This window comes from Muntiacus reevesi, chromosome 7, assembly GCF_963930625.1.
Source record: "Muntiacus reevesi chromosome 7, mMunRee1.1, whole genome shotgun sequence".
Classification (NCBI taxonomy): domain Eukaryota; kingdom Metazoa; phylum Chordata; class Mammalia; order Artiodactyla; family Cervidae; genus Muntiacus; species Muntiacus reevesi.
This window is the reverse complement of record NC_089255.1, coordinates 20,985,610-20,993,706: the sequence shown is the minus strand read 5'-3', so window position 1 is coordinate 20,993,706 and position 8,097 is coordinate 20,985,610.

Below are 8,097 nucleotides of genomic sequence, written 5' to 3'. Positions count from 1 at the left end.
AAATCAATGGTACTTTGTTCCCCTCCTGTTGAGTTGGGGGGATCAAGTCTTCTGGCGTTACAGTGTTACTGTTCTCCTCAGAGAGCTCATGAAGGGGAGAAGAGAACTCGCCCATTTCTAGGCTTGCTGCCTCAGTGCCCCAGTTTGATGCCAGATTGGAGTGTCTGACATCCTTAATTATCCCCACTCTTTCTCCAGCCCTCTGGCACCTACACTTAGCTCCCTCAGGATTCTCTTCCTTCTACTCACTACAGTTTGAAGACAGCAGCTTTGCTGACTCCTTCATTCAACTAGTGTTTATTGAACACCTACATGCCAGGCATTATTTTAGTCAATCAGGATGTAACAGTGACCAATATGAAGATCCTTCCTCTGCACAGCTCTGCTCAACTGTTTGAAGAAGTGAAATCCAGGCCTGAACTTAATAGCCAGTGCCTTTGCTCACATGTACATTCCTGGTGGGAGGAGTGAGGGGCCAGGGGCCCCCTGTGTGGGGGTGTATGGGGAGAGTGCAGGGTGTGTTAGAGTGATAGCAGATAAGACAAAGGAGGGCAGAGCAAAATGCTATAAATAAAGAGGGGCTGGAGGGAGGACAGCTTCACCAAGGTAGACCAAATAAGGCCTGGAGTGGAAGGAAGGTAATCTGTCTCCCCTGCCCTCCCCTCCCCAGCATTGTGACTGCTCTGTCTGGGCTCTGTCACCACCCTGATCAAGTGTCAGGCCCAAACAGGGGCCATTTGCTCTGAACATGCCAGCGGGAGTTCAGAGGAAAAGTTGCTAAAATTACTACCAGGAATGGGAGGAGGAGGGGTGCACTGGGGCAAGTTAAAGGATACCTCTGCATGAAAAGAGGGAAATAAGAAAGGAGCCCCCAAACCCATGGGATGAGAGCAGGAGAGCAGCAGAAAGAGGCAGGGATCTTCGGCCAGGAAGAGGAAGGGGGCACGGGTTGTCTGAGCATAGGGGAGGGGGGACCCGCCCTGGAGTGGGGCCCAGCACTCCAGTCTGCCTGGCCCCCAGAGTCCCTGACCTTGGGGAGACCCCTACCCTGGCTCCACACGAGCCTGGGCTTAGGGCCTGAGCTTCGTGCCTGTTTCAGGTTTCCCTTTACAAACAGCTGCTCCTCCTTGTCATTCTTTTGTCTTCCTGCTGTCTTCCAAATCTTTGCGCCCCTCTGCACCCTGCCCCCACCCCCTTGTCCAGAGCCTCTGCTTTCCAACAGACAGTGGACAGCTGGAAAGAAGGGGCTCAGGCTGGCCCTGTTTAGTTTGGGGTGCTGGGAAAGGTAGATCTTACCCTCGGGGAATGTTTAGAGGGGCACAACTAACTGAAAGAGAGGCTTGGTGGGGCGTGAATAGTTTGGATTCAGGCTGGAGGCCCCGGAGAGCTTACGAGGGGCACCCTGGCAAGCTTTGGAGTCAGTCACAAAGATCCACTTTAAAACGCAGCCCCTCTGCTTCCCAGCTGTGTGATTGATGTCAGTTATGGAACCTCCCTGAGTCAGTTTCATCATCTGTAACATGGAGATAGTCAGGGGCTATTAAGACCAGGACTTCCCTGGTTGTCCAGTGGTTAGGAATCTACCTGCGAATGCAGGGGACACGGGTTCGATCCCTGGTCCCGGAAGATCCCACAAGACATGGAGCAACTAAGCCTATTAGCCACAACTACTGAAGCCTGCATGCTCTATCACCCGAGCTCCGCAGCTAGAGAAGCCACGGCAATGAGAAGCCCACACACTGAAATAAAGAATAGCCCCCACTCGCTGCAGCACCTGCTGGGCACTTTGGTGTTAGACCCGGAGCCCTGCATGCTGCCTGCTCTGTGCCAGACCCCAGTTGGAGACCCAGCACAGACCCTCCACTCCTCCACTCGAGGCCCTCTGCTCTGATCACAGGCATCTCTGGGGCAGTATCCTATGGCTGTCAGGCCTGAATCAGCCCAGGATATAGACAGACCATAGGATTTAATAGGAGTGGATGGTAATTCTCAATGAGGAACCAAGAGGCTGAGAAATCAGCAACTCCTTCCCAAGGGGAAAAAGTGTTCTCTGTGTTTTTTGGTCAGAAGTCCCCTTCAGCAGGCCTCCCTGGGACCGTCACCCGTCTCCCCACCTCCACTCCCACGTAACAGGTGAGTGAACACAAGCACACGTGCCTGCACACTTTACACAAACATGGGGGTGTGTGTGTATGTGCTACTTGCTGTTGTGTCTGACTCTTTGCGACCCCATGGATGTAGCTTACCAGGCTCCCCTGTCCATGGAATTCTCCAGACAAGAATACTGGAGTGGGTTGTCATCCCCTCCTCCAGGGTGGGTATGTGTACATCTCTGCAAAACACCTGTGGTACAGAGTCAGAGCTGTATCTGCAGCCAGTCTCAAGACTGTTTGATGAACTCACCAGGAATGCCTCTCTCCCAACTGCTAGCCTGTCTCATTCTTCCTTTGTGGAAGAAGAGGCTGGAGGCAAGGAGACCAGAGAGGAGGACAGGATAACCATCAAAGTCAGGCGAAGAGTGGGGAGAGCAGACGCAAAAAAGAAAGAAAGGGCGAGGCTGGAAGAACTTCCTTTTTTTAAAATTGATTTTTTATTGGAGTATAATTGCTTTATAATGATGTTAGTTTCTGCTGTACAATGAAGTGAATCAACTCTTATGTATTTCCCTCCCTCTTAAGCCTCCCTCCACCTGCCCCCCCATCTCACCTCTCTATGTCATCACAGAGCACCAAGTTGAGATCACTGTGTTACAGAGCAGTTTCCCACTAGCTGTTTTACACATGGTAGTGTCTAAGGAAGAACCCAAATGCCTTGCTGACAGATTGGATGCAGGAAATAAGGAAGATTCATGAGTATATGATCCTGGGAAGTATGGGAGTGGCAGCAAAGGGGAACAGGCTTTTAGACAAGCAGGAAGAAGACAGAGTATTTGGTTCAGGCGAGTTGGAGATAACAATAGGGAATCTGATGAAGATGGTTTTCATCCTTGTAGGAGGTTGGAATTACAGGAGTGGTGGGCAGGGCTGGTACGTGAGACCGACTGCCTCAGGGACTGGGTGTCAGACCGGAGAGCATGGAGAAGGCAAGGAGCACAAGAAAAGGGCAGTTTCCTCGAAGCCGGAAGAAGTTCTTCAAGAGGAGCAGGTGGCCATGGTGTCAGATGCCAAAGACAGACTGAACGTCAGGGAGGCGGAGAGGAGGAACTCGGGTTATCTTGGAGCAAGCGCCTTCTGCAGTCTCAGGACAGATCCAGGCTGCAGAGAGGTATTAAGAAAAGGATGAGTGGACAGGAAGTGGAGGCAGTGGGTGTGAGCCCTGCATTTGAGGAGCTTGGCAGTGAGCTGAGAGATTAGACAGCAACCAGAAGGGGGAGAAGGCCAAATAACATGATGTGTTTTGTTTTGAAAATTGGGCAATCCTGTACTTGTGAAGGGGGATGACAAAATATACTCTTGTTTTATTCTCCAGTTCCTTTTACATTTTCTGGTTCTGTTTTTCTTTTCTCTTCTTCTTTTTTTTTTTTTTTGCTTCTCTCTTTCTGGAAGCCAGAGGGGTGGTTTGGGAGTGCTTGCAGGGTTGAGGTGCCCACCTCCATGAAGTGGGCTTGCAAATGGGAGGATGCTCAGCCAGCTCACTCCTTATCCCCAGAGATGCATGCAGGGGAGATCACAGCAGAGCATGGGGGCAGCCACACACTCATCCTGTGGCCCTCCCCGACTGGCCTGAGAAACGTCTGGGCCTCCTGTGTTCCATGGTGTGAGGACCAGCCCCAGGCTGGAAGGCAGAAGTGTAGCTCTACAGAGTGATCTGAAGACATGAGTAGTACCCGTGACTCAGCTGCTTCTGCTTGCTTATGCCTCAGAATTTTTATTTCACCTGGAAGGATGATGTTCCTGCTTTGACAATACAGATACCCCTGCCTGTCTGAACCCGTAACCTGCCGTGGGATAATAATGGCTGGTCTCAGGGAGCAGGGCTCTCGCTGGTGTTCTGAGAGGATGTGAGGTGGAGGCCAGTCCTTCTCTCTCTGCCCACTGTGCAATGCTGGGCAGCATTCCTGCTGCTGGGTTTGCAAGCCTGGGTTTCAGTGCAGGACTTTGATTCCTGTCTCTGTTACAGAGACCCGAAACTTCTATCCAAATATTAGAAACTCATTAAGAACACAAAGAGGCACACACACCTCACAAAGGTGCTTCTTGCCCTTGGGGAGAGTGGTGAGCAACCTCCCTGGGTCTGATTTGCAACAAAGGAGCTAGGGAGCTGACTGCTGTTTCCTCCTGAGGGAGCTTTTCAGGGGCCATTGGCAACCTGACTGCCAGGTCACCCCAGATCCATGAACCAGACCAGGGATTAAGAGCTGGTCAGGCTCCTTGATGTCTCAAGGGACCAGAGCTGGGGTCTTAGCTTCCCACCTGCAGCAAGGAAAGAAGAGACTTTATTGTTGGACTTTGGACTAACTAGATAAAAAAAAGAGCCTGACCCATACTGAGCATGAAGAGTGGGGAGGAAGTAAGATGCGGAGGGTGTTGGTTTTCTGGGAGTGGGAAGAGCCAGCAAAGGGTGCATGGGCAACGGAGGAGTAAGGGGTGAGGCGGCAGAGATGAGGTTCAGCTCTGTCGGTATTTCAGACTGCAGAGAGAGTGGCAGAGCTCTGTGTGTGTGCGCTGTGGTGGGAGGCGACCTTGTCTCAAGGGCAGAGCCTCGTGGCTCTGAGAAGTCAGAGCAGGGGGCAGAGTTTCCAGCCCAGCCTCCCGTGCCTGGGCCCCTTTTCTCTGAGATTACAGCCTCTGCCAAGAGCAGCTCCTTGTGTATGTTGGGGGTGGAGCAGGGGGGAGGGTGATAGAAAACAAAAGGCCCTTTTGTGGTACTGTGTTCCTAAGAATAGCTGTGACTGAGTTCGGGGAGGTGTCTCCTATGGCCTGCATGTCCTGGGTCTTGTTCTCAGAGGTGTCCCTTTGCCTGGTGTCTGGTGCTGATGGCTTCTAGCTGTTAGGAGAGTGGAGGCTGTCAGCCCACCTCAGCCTCTGCCGCTTGTGCTTGTCCACTTCAGCTTCGAGAGAGGGGACACAGGACAGAGGGAAAAGTGGACAAAACACTGGTCCGAAAAAGTTAGGAGAGGGGAGACAAAGGCCAGCAGCCTGCACAACCTGGTGCTCAAAGCTGAAGAGTGTGGGAAGCTTAGGCGGAGAGGTGGTGGGCAAAGGGGCCAGGTGGGAGCCAAAAGTGGGGGAAGAGGTGGAAAGAAGTGGATCCAGGCAGAGAAGGAGGGAAAATAGGTGAAGGGGCAGGAATTTAATTTATGATGAGGAATTAGGATGGGGCTGGAGAGGAACCAGGGACAGGAGGAGGGGCCAGAGATGGATGGGCATTGGTGGCTCAGACGGTAAAGCGTCTGCCTACAATGCGGGAGACCCGGGTTTAATCCCTGGTTTGGGAAGATCTCCTGGAGAAGGAAATGGCAACTCACTCCAGTATTTTTGCCTAGAAAATCCCATGGACAAAGGAACCTGATAGGCTATAGTTCATGGGGTCACAAAGACTCGGACACAACTGAGCGATTTCACTTTCGTAGAGCAGAGCAGATGGAAAGAGAAGTGGTGAGACCTTTGATGGGTGCCCCTACAGATACTGGGCAGAGGAGAGGGTGGGGTGGCTCATAGAAGAGCTTGGAAAAAAACGCTCCCGAACAAACGCCATTCCTGTGAGATAACAATGCAGTTCCAATCCCTCCCTAATCTCCAGTCCTATTCTTAGCCCTCTGTCCTCTTAGCGGAGAGGCCACAGGTCCCTGGGCTCTGTCCTTCCCCCCGTGCCCTTGGCTAGAATTAGACAGACATGCCTGCATGCCTGCATGGTCATCTGCTACCCAGGGTCCTCCTGCCTTCTCCACTGTCACTGGAGAAGAGCCTGGAGAGGTGGCGGGAAGAGGACAGGAAGGTCAATGCACATGCTCTGGACTAGGCAGCACCTAGGCTCCGAGGGGGAAAGAGGCAAGTCAGAGGCCCCTTCGTCCTCAAAGAGTTTTCAGATCAATGAACACACGGCCCACGTGATCACAGGTCCAGAGTGGCAACACTTAACATGGGTGAAAGCTGAAGTTTTGAGTCTCCAAATGTGGGAATGCAGAGGCAGGGCAGGGAGAGGCGAGGGCCATTAGGGAAGGTTCCTGCGTATCATCAGTGAGCTGGACGTGGGTCCTGAAAGGGCTGGGTCTTGAGCAACCCCTTCTACAGTCACTGTGCACAGCTGTGTGCATCTGGGGGAAATAAGGGAGACAAAGGCTCCTATGTTGACCTTTTGGGCCCGGCCTCCAGGGAACAAGGTTGTCATAGCTTGACAGGGAGCAGCAACCTCCAGGATTTTTAGGCTGACTGCTATTTGTCGATATTTACTTGCAACCACTGCTTCTTTCTTGCCCAATATATTCTTTTTTTCATTTATTTTTATTAGTTGCAGGCTAATTACTTTACAATATTGTAGTGGTTTTTGTCATACATTGACTTGAATTAGCCATGGAGTTACATGTATTCCCCATCCTGATCCCCCCTCCCACCTCCCTCTCTACCTGCTCCCTCTGGGTCTTCCCAGTGCACCAGGCCCCAGCACTTGTCTCATGCATCCCACCTTGCCCAATATATTCTTTTTTTGTTTTCCCCTTGTCCTCCCTCTTGCCTCTGGTCTCTCTAAATATTGTTCATTGTTTTGATATTTTAAACGGCCAGAAGTGATTATGTATATTTTTATCTTGAGCTCTTTCAACTCTGATGAATCTAAATAAAATAAATGCATGATGAATAATGTGCCAAAGAGGGTGAACAGCTGCTGTTCTCTGTTCCTATGAGGGCTCCAATTGCTCCTGCAGAATAAGGGACATAGATGAGATTCCCTGGATCTTATTCAGGGAGAGGGTGGAGGAGGCCTTTCTTTCTTTCTGTTCCTGTTTTTTTTTTTTTAATCTCTCTCTTTCTCTCCTTTCCTTCCTTCCTCCCTCCCTCTTTCCATCCTTCTTTTTTCTGTCTTTCTAGTTTTCTTCTGTCTCTCAAATCATTCTCATTTCTTCCTCCCTCCCTTCCTGTTTTTTCCCTCCTCCCATATCATAAAAGTATGCTTGTTATTAATACTTCAAAAATACAAACAATAAATCTTCTACCAGGCAAGCAAGGTAAAGCTTCTTCCACTATTCACAGTCCCATTCTGCAAAGGCAATCATGGTTAATAGTTGGAGTGTATCCGTCCAGATATACTTTTATCTATGTGTGTAAAACACATGTTTGGGGATTTTTCTTTTACTGGGATATAAAAAAGTGAAATATTTGTAGTTTTGGAGATTCCTTAGGTCATGGATGATTCCAGGGGTCCCTCCTCAAGTAACTTGCATTTTGAATGAGTGCCAGAGTCTCTAGGGGCTAAACAGTAATAAACTCTCAAAAGAGAACCAAAATAAATTAAAAAATGAATCCAAGAGGTTCAGGAAGATGTGTAACAGATGCCAACAAACATCCCCTTTCTGCCTCAGCCCATCCTTGCCCCTGGATATCCTCCTCTTGGAAGCGGGGCCACTGTACAGAGGAACTCCACCTGGGGGCAGAAGTGCAGGAGTCCAGGTGGACTTTGGGGTCATGAGAAATTTCCTGATACAGCAGAGGCTATATCTGTCTCTGCTGTAAAAAAGAGATTTCCTCCCCCTACAACTGTAGCAATGATATAATGATGTCTGATCATTTATTTTGCAAAGCCATTTCTGAATTGTCACATTTTTCATGCTCAGAAATTTATCTAGTTGTTTTTCTGTTTGGGGAATCTGTAACCTATCCTTTAGGTCACACTTGTACCTGTCCTTTGTTGTGGAAGTTCTGAAATGACCTCTAGCCAGAAGCCAATCAAAAGTTCTGACCAAGATCCTAATATAGTTGATGACTCTGATGTAGCCTTGATCCGACAGCTGGTGTGGCATGGATGGCTGGATTCCTGCTGTGAAAATGTAAGCCCAGAGGCATCCAAAATACCCTGCACCCATTCTTGCCCTGCTCTATGCTACTTCTGCGGGCCTCCTATTCCCCACCAAACACCCCAGACTGAGCCAATACTAAGCATCCC